Source organism: Ailuropoda melanoleuca, chromosome 7 (assembly GCF_002007445.2).
Source record: "Ailuropoda melanoleuca isolate Jingjing chromosome 7, ASM200744v2, whole genome shotgun sequence".
Lineage (NCBI taxonomy): Eukaryota > Metazoa > Chordata > Mammalia > Carnivora > Ursidae > Ailuropoda > Ailuropoda melanoleuca.
Window position 1 is genome coordinate 109,137,884 of NC_048224.1, and position 14,163 is coordinate 109,152,046.

At 36.1% G+C, this 14,163-nt stretch overlaps 1 long non-coding RNA gene across 4 annotated transcripts in view; it reads right to left on the bottom strand.

Annotated features, from left to right (window-relative positions):
- The window catches only part of LOC117803106, a 364,896-nt gene that overhangs the window by 140,162 nt on the left and 210,571 nt on the right, over positions 1–14,163 (bottom strand). The gene's annotated exons all lie outside the window — the stretch shown is intronic.

Genomic DNA, 14,163 nt, shown 5'->3' on the forward strand with positions numbered 1-14,163 from the left:
ATCATTTGCTAACTAAATGGATACATTGAAAAATAAAGGTCCTTTGGAAATAATGACATAAACTGCATTTTATTTCAGTATTTAAAAATGTAAAGAGTCAGTTCCTATATGAAAAATATTTATGGCTTTACTACTGTGGGATAAGTAACAGATTCAGCAGCAGAGACAGCCAGTAGAATTCACAGTATTCTCTCCCACTGGGTAAAAGTGGTCCAGTTTCTCCACAGTCTGCAGGGACCGCCCTCCTTCCAGCAGGTACTCTTGCCGCCCCTCCCTCTCCTATATGCTCCCTATGAGCACTTCTTATGCTCCTCTTTCAGGCATTTCTATTCAAATTCAAAAGATGTTTTTCATGAAATGAAAAGATCCCATTTATTCTCTTTTACCTTTGTTCAATATAAAGGGCACATTAAATCTATCCTTTTTTTTTTTTTTTTTTAACAAATGGTTGATCTTAAAAATCAACATGGCCACATTACTTTTCTGCCTGTTAGGCCCCAACCAATATTTCTAGCCTGATATTTTCTCCATTTTCAGCTTTGAAAATCTATTATCACTCACCCTAAGTGGGTTACTAACCTAGTCATCTTCTAGTCTTGTATTTAAGTGACTATTAAGACATACTTTATGAAGTTTGAAGTGACCCTCTATTCTTTCTCATATAAAATATCTATAAGATATCAGTGACAGTCAGATACCATTTCTAGGGAAAAGCTACTGTATTTTCTCCAAGGTCATAATTGTACTAAAACATCCAAGGGCAATGTTTTCAGACTGAATTCTATTTTTTCCCTGAGGTATATAAAAGGGGATTGATAAGCCTATAATTCAGAAGCCACTTACAGACTTACAGGAAAATTATATATTTATAATGTTCTTGATGAAAGACCATAGGTCAAAGGCAAAAAGGAAACAGGGGCAAGAAAAGTAGAATGTAGAAAAAAATAAAAAATAAAAAACCTCTGAATCTTTCTTGAGTAGCGAATAAATTTCTGGGGATATGAAAGTACTCTTAAAAAATACTGAGGGTATGCCCTGATGGGCTAGCCATGTTGCAGCTGAGCATGGAGGGAAGCACCAAGTAGACTGCATTTAGAGAATAAAACAAATTGGTGAGCTGTACAATCTTGATTTCAAAATATCTCCACATTGTTCATGTCACAGGTCTGCATTCGAAGTTTCCCACATTAAAAGTTTCCTGAAACTGGTTCAGACACACAGTTCTCTGTGAATGTCATTTTATTTTGCATGCCATACTTTAAATTCTTGAAAGTATAAGGATCTGAGTGCATTTCAACTTTTGGGGGGAGGAGGGGTTCCCCTAAAGTCTTTTATCATTCTGCTTCATTTCACCCAAGATACCTTTCACCTGAGGAAAATGAAGTCATCCAGTGTGACCTCTACCCACTTTCCATCCCCTCACCTTAGTCCCCACCAACCACATATACTTCCTCTCTCACTCTGGCCCCTTTCCTCCAAACTGGGAGATGGTTAGCCCTTCTCCTTGCTAAAGTCAGTCCCTCCATCTTTACCCTGGATAACATTCATTCCCATCTCCTTAGGAATCTTATTCAGTCTAGTGTCCTCTCTTGCTACTGAATTTCCCCCTTTCCAACTCCACTTGCACTTCTCCTTAGGCTTATAATCTGCCCACACTTCTCTCATCCTAACAAGAAACCTCCTGGCTACATATATATTCATCAATACACTACACTGTCTCCCTTGTCTCCTCATTGATCTTTTCAAAAAAAAAAAAAAAGTCTACTTACTGTTTCCTTTCTGCTTTATACTTTCAAATTCTGTTGTCCAGATTCTCAATCTTAAAAAACAACCAGTTGTTCCTACGTATCCAATCTATTGGCCACTTTCTACTTCTTTTTTTATATTAACTTATTAATAACAGATTTGACAACCTTCTTAAAATATTCTACTTTCTGTTTTTTGAATCTTGTTTTCTTCTGTCATATTTCACTGACCATTTCTTCTCAGGTTTTGTAACTCCTTACTTTAGGAAGTTAGGATTACGTAGGCTACCTTCCAAGCTCATTTTAAAATTTCTAGTTTTCATACGATAGACTGATATTTTTCAAGATGTGGAAATCAGACCCTTGGGGGGGAAGAAAAAGTCATTAGGTAGAATCAGGTGTTTCTGTAAAACAATTATACTTATTTCCCTGAGTAAAGTCACCCGAGAGATGCCAATTTCAAGACGTAGTTGGGAAACTGTCACTTAGATGTAGACTTTTATATTTTGAACTATAGTAATTACCATATTATTTTTAAATATCATTTAGTTTCATCTCTTATTTTCCCACTGGAGAATGAAATGAGCCCAATGTCCTAAGAAATAATCTGGAAAAGTATTTAAATAATTTTTCTGAATACTAATAGGGCTGGTGAGGAATATTTCTGCACTTACAATCCAAAAGCTCCATATTCTTCAGCTGAGATGATCCCATTAGATGCAACTATTCTCTGAGCTATTGCCTTCTGCAGTCTAGGAGAACCTGACCAGGGTTTCCTTGTCTATTAGATCTGTTCTTAATACAAGGCTCAAAATTGCATTTTAATTGCACACCACAAAGCTGTCAATACTTTGACCCACTCTGGAAATTAGCCAAAACATAGGAACAAAACTTGAGCCAGTCAGAAGGCCACAGAAGATGAAGCTCTATACCCTTGGCAGTCCTGACAGCATTGTTGGCTTCGGGGTGTACTACCACTGTTGTGTTTCCAGCTGGTATGACCACAGGCCAAAGTCTCACTTGTTTCATGGACCTTTACCCCTATCCATACATTGAGAGTGGGATACACAGTATTGAAAATCACTAACATCAAGAAACATGCCAATTTAAGGGCTCCACTCATTTCATACTTTGTGAAGGTCATGTTAATCTTAGTAATCATATCCAGCCATAAGACTCAACTGCATGTCAGGTGTCCTTTGATGAGTTAAATTATTCCACTAAATAGGTAAATAAATGATTACATATAAACAAAATATAACACTCTACAGAAAGTAAAATATATATTACAGCATATGGAAATATGTATCAAAATATATGTCAAATACATATATTTAATGTGTGTGTATTATATATATATATATATATATATAACATACACTTTGAAAACATTGAAATTATTATGTGAAAAAAATCCCCAGGTATATGCCACATTTTTTCTTAAAGAAAGTACTTGGTTTCCAGGAAGTTTATGGTTTAGCAGCCTTGTAATAATAAATCAAAATCTAAGGGTTAGAATGTGATTCAGAGATATCTAGAGTCTACAATATATTCCCAAACAGAAAGAGTCAATATAAATCCTGTGAATTTCATTGTCTGCTGCCAGAAAACCTATTTAATTATGAATAAGAAATGCTTAGAAATGTTGTCTCTTTTGGGATCACAGTCCTTATTTGGAAACAAGACCTTGTAAGCCCTTTAAAAATTACCTATCATAACTACAACACTGTCATCTTAGTTCTTCATTAGGGAACTCTGCACTGGAGTAACCCCAGCGCTCCTTAGTATATTGGAAATATGTCCATGAGAGTGTATTGAGGCTTCCTTGCATTCTCAGAGATTCTGATTACTGGACCTGTTTTTAGTTACTTTTTCACTTGAATCTGCTTGGTGTGATTTCCATATTATGAATTGTATCCAGCTGTTCAAATAGTTACTTAGACAACACTTTAACACTTTTTTACTGCAAAGATCTCTCCTCTGAAGATGCTAGCCTACCATAATATGCCAAAGCAATTAAATTAAAAGCATGGTATGAGTAAAAAGATAACTTATCCCTTTCTAACCCAACTCTCTCAGGTATGTTCCAGAAGACCAAGAAGTTCACACAAGTTAGGGCAATCATAGAATAGTACAAATGTGAACCTACTTTTTTCAGATGTGATCCAATAGGTTGATTGGCTTCCATGACAAGAAATATTTTGTATGGTTTTAAATCTGCACTTGGTATAATAAGTAGAATGTGTTCTGTTTCCAATTATATAATGTGTTTGAAACCAGAACTTTCAACCAGTGTGCAACAGTGTACCATGAATGGGGGGCAGGCGGCTGAGATGATAATCTTAGGTACTGTATTAGTGGCCAGAAGGGGCCACTTAAGGAAATCAAAATTCCTATACAATTGTCTCTGTCCATGAGTAGTCTTACCTGTTTACTCCAGTGTACTAACAAATATGATTTTATATATAGCCATGATGTGAAAGATTTAAAAGTATTGGCTCAATAATAAACTTTAATTTTCACTAAAGCAAGATATTTGGAAGTAGGCTTTCCAGAATTGGTTCAATGGCTCATAATATCATCAAGGACCTAATTTCATTTCTTTATACTATTTCACCTCCTCAATATGTTGACATTTGTCTTCAGGCTTGTCACCTCATGATGGTAAGATAGCTGGCAAAGCTCTAGACTTCACATTCTCAAGAGCGTCCAAAGCAGGAGGGATGGAAGGGGTCAAAAGAAATCTTTTTGTCACATGGCCTTCTCTTTTATAAGGGAGAAAAACATTTTCCTAAAGGGCTGTACTACACCTTCCTCTCCATCTTTACATTGTATCGACAAGGGGTTACTTTGATATGAACATTGGCAAAGCCATTACCACGAATGGCCTGGGCAATAATGATTCACTCATAAGGGTGGGCATACTGCCATCTGCATAGAATAAAACAGGAGTGCCATTAGCAAGAAATATAGGAGAATGACTGCTAGTTAAGCAATAGCATCTGTTGCTGGGAGATTAATCAAAAGAAAGGAAACAATGTTGCTTATACTTCTAAGGGTCATAACCAATTTCAGGTGAAAGGAAATATATAATTGCTTTTTAAAAAAAATAGATTTATTTATTTATTTTTAAGAGGGGGAGGGGGCAGAGGGAGAGGGAAAAAGAAACTTAAGCAGACTATGCGCTGAGTGTAGAGCCCCATGCGGGGCCTGATCTCACAACCCTGAGATCACAATCTGAGCCAAAACCAAGAGCTTAATCAACTGCACCACCCAGGCACCCATGGAAATATGCAATTTCTTAAGTCTAATGGGCTTTTCCTCAAACCTTCAACTCTATCTGCTTCAATTTTTATGGCAAATTTAGAATTTTCATTAATGTACAAATAAAATGTTAATGTATTATTGTAACCACAGCAATGTTTACAACAATATTTGCAAAACAGATATCTGATTAAAAAAAAAACTTGTGTCTAAAATATACAAGGAACTCTTAAAATTCAACAAAAAACAAATTTTCAAAAATGGGCAAAGAAGCTAAACAGACGTCTCACCATAAAAAATATATACGGATGGCAAATACACACATGAAAAGGTACTCACATTATTTGTTTTCAGGGAAACCAAAACAATGTGATACCATCATACACCTATTAAAATGACAAAAATCCAAACAACTGATAATATTAAAGGCTAGTGATGATGTAGAACAAGAACTCTCATTCTGCTCCTGGGAATAAAAGTGATATAACCTTTGGGAAACAATTTGGCACTTTCTTAAAAAGCTAAATGTAGTCTACAATCCAACAAAAATGCTCCTAGGCCTCTAACCAACAAATCTGAAAATGTACGTTCACACAAAAATCTGCATGCAAATGTTTACAGTACCTTTATTTACAATCACCAAAAATTGGAAGCAACCAAGAACTCCTTAAATAAGTGAATGGATAAACAAACTGTGGTAAATCCATACAAAGAAGGTAGCCTGATAAGGCTATACAGATGGTCCACTGGTTAGCAGTTGCCGTTAGGAGAGGTTGGAGGTTTGAATCGGAGTAGCACAGGGGATTTTTTAGAATAGTGAAACTATTCTGTATGATTGTTTAAGGGTAGATAATTGACTGTGCATTTGTTAAAACCCATAGAAATTTATAGCACAAAAAGTGTACCATGCTCCACATAACATATGAAAAGGGAAGTGGAAATTAAAATAACAATGAGATACCACTACACACCTATTAGAATGGCCAAAATTTAGACACTGGCAACACTAAATGCTGGTAAGGATGTGGAGCAACCGAACCTCTCATACATTCCTCACGGGAAAGCAAAATGGTACAGTCACTTGGGAAGACAGTTTGATAGTTTCTGACAAAACTAAACATACTAATACCATACAGTCCAGCAATCACACTTCTTAGTATTTACTCAAAAGTTGAAAACATGTCCACACAAAAACCTGTACAAAGATATTTACAGCAGCTTTATTTATAATAGCCAAAACCTGGAAGCAACCAAGATGTTCTTTAGTAGATGAATGTATAAACAAACCAGTACATCCAGTTAATGGAATATTATTCAACACTAAAAAAAAGAAAAAAAAAGAGTTGTCAAACCCTGAAAAAACAGAGAAAACTTCAATGTTTATTACTAAGTGAAAGAAATCACTCTGAAAAGGCTACATACTGTATGAGTCCACCTATATGACATTCTGGAAAAGGCAAAACGATGGAGACAGTAAAAAATCAGTCAGTGGATGCCAGGGGTTTGGGAAGGGGATGAATACGTCGAGTGGAAAAGAACTGTAGGGCAATGAAAAGACTCTGTATTATACCATCATAATGGAGACATGCCATCTTAGATTTATCTGAACCTATATAATGTACAACATCAAGAATAACCATAATGTAACCTACAGACTTTCAGTAATTATAATTTGTTAATATAGGCTCCTCACTTGTAATCAATATACCACTCTGTTGTTGGATATTGCTAATAGTGGAGGCTGTGCATGTAGGATGGTGGGGGGAGATATATGGGAAATCTCTGTACCTTCTGCTCAATTCTGCTGTAAACCTAGAACTACTGTTAAAATAATCATCTTAGGTTTTTTTTTTTTAAAGACTGAACTTTAGTCTAAAACTGCTCTGAAAAAATTAAGTTTTAATTAAAAAAATAAAAATTTGGGGTGCCTGGGTGTCTCAGTCAGTTAAGTGTCTGCCTTCGGCTCAGGTCATAATCCCAGGGTCCTGGGATCAAGCCCTGCATTGGGCTCCCTGCTGAGCAGGGAGTCTGCTTCTGCCTCTCCCTCTGTGATCTCTCTTGTTCTTGCTCTCTCCCAAATAAATAAAAATTTTAAAAATAAATAAATAAAGAGTGAACTTCAGTATATGTAATTTTAAAAAATCATTCAGGAAATCAGAAGTCCTAGAACAGAAAGAAGACTATGACAAAAAGAATCTGTGTAACAAATGTATAAAATAATCTCACTGAAGGAGGTTGAGCAAAAAGATGTTGCCCTAAGTAACTATGGAAGTGGGTGGAGACTGCAAGACTAAAGACAAAAGGAATTGTACATAAGAACTATACCGTAGTTGATAAAGTTCTATTTTTCATAAGAAGTAAAAATTAATTCTGAAAGGACTAACATGTATATTGGAATCAGACAATTAAGTAAATTCACAATAGATCACGGGAGCTAGATTTCTCATTATTGGAGTGAGAGGTTACATATAAGCAAGAGGGTAAGGCTAGAATGATCCATGTGGTAATGGATTAGAATTGGAGGCATAAATATAAACTCATATTTATCTTGATCCAGATACAAATGGAAACATAAATACTTAAACATATATGTATACATAGACTGGTATGCTCACATATATTTCCTTCCTTTGCCAATTGAGAGGGCCTAGAAGCAACACCCCAGTAGCAACAAACATACCTAGTACCCAGATCTTGGTTTCTCCCCAAAAGAACTAAGGCTTCTTAGAGAAATCGATGATGTTATGGCTAATATTGGAAGTATACTAGATGAGTTTGGACCATCTGGAAGTGCTGAAAAAGTAAGGAAGTGCTCAAAAGCACAGAAAATAATGGTAAGGATATGTTAAAGGGACAAAAGAGCCAATGGAAAGAGTTTCCAATGGCCAAAGCCAGAACAATTTGATCTACAAAATAAAGAAAGCAGTATTGGTTTATAACCCAAAGTATAAACTAGATCTCTGAATCCATACAATACAAATAAATGGTTAAATCAATAAAATAAATGGTGAAAAATGGACAAATCTTCAATGAAGTTGATTCCAAATAATTATGTAGGTCCTCTTCAAGGAGATGGAACACAGCTTTCCTAAGAAGATAGTATGGAAGTGAGGAGAAAAGAGTAATTTTGCAGTGGAGAAACTTGACAAACACTACCACAACCACATAATTATGAGTAACATTTACAGTGACAAGTCATCTTGATAAGATGGACCGTTGATGTGATGAGAATGGTACTTTCTCTGTGGTCTTCATCCCTAAAATTCATAACCAGTAGGCGGGGGGTGGGCATGAGTTTAATCATGAGGAAAACATTAGCTAAATATCAGTTGAGGGGCATTCTACAAAATATCTGACTAGTATTCCTCAAAATTGTCAAGGTCATCAAAGAAAAGAAATTATCTGAGAACTCTCATGGTTGAGAGGAGCCTGAGATGACATGACTAAATGTAGTGGATCAGATCCTGGATTAGGTCCTAGAGACAAGAAAGGACATTAGGTATAAACTCAGGGAATCTGAATGAAGTTAATCAATAATAATATATCAATATCAGTTCATTAATTGTGACAAAAGTGCCATGCTAATAAAAGACATTGATGAGCTCCATGTACTATCTTCACAATTTTTCTGTAAACCTAAAGCTACTCCAAACTTCAGCAGTTTCAATATTTTTAAAAATGGGAGAAATTAGCATTGCTACTTTGAGGCAAGTTTCCTAAACTAATTGAAAAGTGTCAAACCACACACAAAAAAATCAGAGTAATGAAAACTGGCAGAAGTATACTGTAGTGAAAAAGACCACTGTTGCAGACCTGAATGTTAGTTTGCCCCAGATACTATAGGCATGACACTCAACAAATCCTTTAATCCTTTCAGACCTTCATGTTTTATCTGCAAATTGTGGAAATTGGATGCAATGATATCATAGTGCCCCTCCAAAATGATTCTATAAACAAGCAAAATACATAATCGTAACCAAGAAGAATGCTAATGGGTTGCTCTATCATATCACGCATGACTTGGGAAGTGCTTAGTAGCTTTTTCACCAATAAATTTCACTGATTAATTTTATTTAATGAAGCCACTTTTTTTGAGATTTGGCTAGTAAATCATACTAGAATATAAGAGGAAGCAATGGTGCTTTATTGTAGTAAATAGTAATATCTCCTTTAAAATTGTATTTTTATCTTAGAAGCATATGAGTTAGGGGTAAAAGGGGGAAGACTTTATACCTGTCTTATTGTCCACATATTCTCAAATAGCATCATATTTTAAATAGTATCACCATCAGCTCCATAAAACATTGTGCTGCATTGAGAAACCTAACAAGATACAAAGTGTAAAAGCTAAGTGTGTTACCAGTTTTCAGTACAAATAACAGATTAAGTCTTTTTCTTTCAAGAAGGACCCTGATGGAATGGATGGAAGTCTTTCATGACTCAACTCACTTCTCTAAGCTTGGTAGCTTAGACTCCCAGGGAGATTATAAGGCCACTTAGGAAGTAAATGTGAAAGGAAGTAAAATGAAGAGTGAGTCAGACTGCAGTCAGGACACCCAGGTTCTAACCCCATCCCTTCATTACTTAACTAGGAGTTTCACTTTGAGCAAGTATTTTTAATCTTGCTGAGATTCTTGTTTGAGAAACACGGTGTTGGATCAGTCAGATGCTATAATAAATGAATTAAACTCAACAATACTGTGGATTTGCTCCTTTCTTTTGAATAGCAAGGTCTAGGGAGGGAGCATTGTCTGTTCCGGGCTGGCTGAGCTAACCCCTGACCTCTGTGCTGAGTAGTGTGGCTAACACTCCAGACGCTCCAGACGTGGAGAGGCCACAGCCCACCTGGAGGGCAGAGGAAATGGTCCAGGAGCAATTGTTTCCATATGCATTTCCAGGGCTGAGACACAGGAGTGCTTTGGTGCTGGCAGGAAAGGGAAGCAATTTATCCTCTTTCACATCCTTCAGAAAGCTTCCTGGGGAGTTCATGACCTTGGTCTAGCAAACACCTTTCTCAGTATTGGTTCTTGAAAGGGAGTCAGAAGAAACTTTAAGAGGTAAGGACATTTAATTTTGAATTTCACTATATAAACCTTGCTTAGAAGCATAGCTTATAAAACAATCTCTTTGTACACAGGTTTAGCAGAATCTGTTTAAACAGAATTTGGAAGAGTAATTTTGTCAATGATATTAGGTGATACATGTTAATGTCATAAACAATGAAGTGTGTGAGGTTACTGCAGTTTGCTTAAGTCATGAGTAATGTTCATCCTTGTAATAATTTTTTAGGCTTTGCCCACTGTATTATGTAGTCCAATTCAAATCAGCAAGAATTAGCAATGCTTTGCTTCTTCCATTGAAGCATATGAGTGTCCAACCAATGGCTTGTCTAGCACACATGGAGGGGCATTCACTTTCTGACTTTATATTCTTTTCATAGGCACTGGTTCATATCAACCTACTCCCTACCAACACACAGAGGGAGAAAATTGAATTTCCACTAATGATATATTTTTAAATATTCTTACAGTATAATCATAAGTGTGCACTGGGGAAAAAAGGTATCTATGGCTATGGATGTTCATGCCCTCTGATAATTTTCCCCATCCCTCAATTACACTGACTTTTGAACGTCGTTTGGGAAATTTATTTTCGGTGGTGCCTGAAGCCAACAATTATGTGCTTTAAATTGTGTACTTTAAATACATAGCTCTTCTCCTCACACATCTCAGGCTGCCACCAAGGGTTCTTGCAGTTCCTGTGTCCAGTTTGGTTTTATGCCCACAGCGTAGGAGCAGAGGGCAGAGGCTACCACTGCCATTTCTGGAGGATACGCAAATATACCATCTTGCAAAGATAACTGGAAAGCCCCACGTAGCCTAGGGTACAAGTAACTGATTGATAACCTAACAATAGTGTCGGAGGAAATAAAACATGTTTGATTTTGCATGGGCATAATTAAAATTGTGGGTTGGTTGCTTTTAAGACCAAGTGACTATCAGTAGGGAACACTCAGAACCCATGGCTTTGTTTCTTCAACTGCAGCTTGAACTGACTAACCAGTGTCATATCCATCATGGGAAAGGATATTTTCATCATACATATATGTTGGAGACTTAGCAGCTATCATCTTGTGGCATAAATATTTTTAAAGATGTTACTCAATTTCCATAAAAATTGTTCTATAAAAATTGGGAAGTGCTGTAAGTTTAAGCTTTACATTAAATGAAGGCCTCATGAGGAAAAAGGGTATCACAGGAGAGAATACTATAAAACTGAAATTATATAAAAATAGGAAACAAAAAACTCCACAGAGCTGTGAATGTCCTAATGGACAACACACCATATTCCAGTGCATTGTCTATAGTAAACCTCTTCTTTTGAATGGGTTACTGGAACAAATCTCAAAGCAGCAAGACTTCCCCAGGGAGGACAGGTCCCTGAGATGGTTTCTGTCAATATCTGGGAAATGATCCTTTCACAAGGCTACAGGTTTGCCATTGAGCTCCTCTTAACCTGTGGGATTTAGACAGAAGATATAACCAGGTGTAGCATTGTACGGTCTGTAAAGAAGCAAAACCCAAGTCTTTCAATATATTTTAAACAGGATGTTACTTTCCTAGATTGAGCATGTCATGTACCCTGAGAGGTACATTGTTCTTTCCTGAAAACAGACCTACAAAATAGGGCTGCTGAGAAAACAGGTAATAGGGCCTGACAACTAGAGAATTGGATTTCCTTTAGTCACCAGATATCTAGATTTTTTATTTTAGTGTGTTGGTTTTGTAAGATCAGAATCATGTTTAAGAACTGGATCATCAATATGAGCATGGTAACAGCCTGATTCTGTTGGAATGGTTCTAAAAAACAAACAAAAAACAAACAAACAAAAATAGTTACCATCATGTGGGGAGCTTCCTGAATTCTAATAATGAAAGGGAAAATTTTAAAAATGATATAAGATAACACTGAGGGATGAGTGTAGGTCAAATATGTTGTTATTTACTTGAGAGGTACTCTTAACTACTTTTTCAGCTCCCTCCTGAATATCTGGAATCAGGTACTTAAATATTTATTATAGTACTTAAATATTCTTTATCAATCTCTCTCTCTCTCTCTCTCTCTCTCTCTCTCACACACACACACACACACACACACACACACACACACACACAAATACACACCCCCATAAATGTCAGAGAATGATAGATAAGGGGAGTTTCTACTTTTCTAAAGAAACTGAGTAATATAGGTTCCTATGAAGTAAACCAAAAGGTCAAACTGTGCTATTAGGGACTTTCTAAATGACTGTAAGTATTAAATTCATCTTGGGATGCTTTATTTCTTGAAAAAGAAAAAAAAATCTGGAGTATTTATTAATGTGTGAGCTTACTGATACCTAAATGCTAAATAAAGAGACTAAATTTCATTCAAAATAAAATGGGAGTTGGGGGAGAATTGACTTATTTTTCTTCTTCAGGGCATCTTTCAATCACATCAATGACATTTTCCCAATAACTTCATATAAATTTATATTACAGATTGTATGCTATTTGCATGCCTTGTTTTGTTCTTTTGACAAGCTCCAAGCCATCTCAATCTTATATATTTGTATGTAACTCTGATCACAGGGAATCTTCATGCTTCGAGAGAGGGTATGATGCAATAAATCAACGTGGGAGAGTTAGGCACAGCCCTTACCAGAAGGGTGGCCACTGATTCTAGAATACCTTTCTGTTTTGTGTCTAGCAGAATTCCTGGCATTTAATAAAAATTTAATATTTTTTGAATTGAAGACAATGTAAAAGCAACTGATCAGAAATCAACATTATAAACTTTGTATTGTTTATTTAAAAGATACTCCTTCAGTGTGGCTCAATTTGGCTCCGATTCTAGTTCTTCAAGTGAATCTTTTTAAAGGGCACTCACTATTTTGGATTATGCATCTTACTTCACAGAAATCGATCTGCTGGCTAGTGAATTTCTGTATTTCATATTTTATCACCATCATTCCAATGGCTATTATTTCCAATATTTTTCCTGTCTATTTTCAAGTAATAAGCCCAAAGTGGGCGCCTGGGTGGCTCAGTCAGTTGAACACCTGCCTTTGGCTAGGGTCACGATCCCAGGGTCCTGAGCAGGTCCCCCAGCTCAGCGGGAAGTCTGCTTCTCCATCTGTCTCTGCCGACCTCCACCCCCGATCATGTGATCTCTCTCTCCCAAATAAATAAAATCTTAAAAGAAAAAAGATGAAAATAAAAGTGATCTGTTTTTACTAGGCATTATATGTTAAAGTTTTAAGCATTTTTTCTGACAACAATTATCAACTTAAATGATTTTTCATAACATACAGAATGGTTAGTTCATCAAAACATTCAAAGATCTAGTAAGAGATCTTGAAAATTTTAAAGTATTGATGACACTCAAGAAAGTTCTAGAACGAACAAGCCACCATTGCCATGTAACATAAACTATGTGGTAAAATAATGTGATGAGGGGTGCCTGGGTGGTGCAGTCCTTAAGCGTTGGCCTTCGGCTCAGGGCGTGATCCCAGCATTCTGGGATCGAGCCTGTATCAGGCTCCTCCACTAGGAGCCTGCTTCTTCCTCTCCCACTCCCCCTGCTTGTGTTCCCTCTCTCTCTGGCTGTCTCTGTCATATAAATAAATAAATAAATAAATAAATAAATAAATAAATAAATAAATAAAATTAAAATCTTAAAAAAAAATAATGTGATGAATACATCTTCAGTAATATTAGGACATGAAATAAACAAAAATCTAGGTCCCTGGAGAGCTAATGACAAATTCACAGAACTAAAAGGGGCTCCATGTACTTGATAGGCTACATAGTGACTGCAGTTATGTTTTATTTTATAACAAGTGAATGAGTCATTAAATACATGTATACCAATTTACATTTCATGATAAGCTTCCTGGAGAGAAATGGTTTAATAAATGTTTTATCTATGTACCCGTCTTTCCCAATCACTATTCAGAAAGAGGGATTCTAAGCTTGCCTACCAATCCTTGTTAATATTGCTTTTATAACATATTTCCCTGGTACTTATTCTCTTTTGTATATTTACTTCAAATTCCATTTAATATTTCCTATTCCACAAATTTCTTTTTCTATTGTTAAACTTATTTTTACTT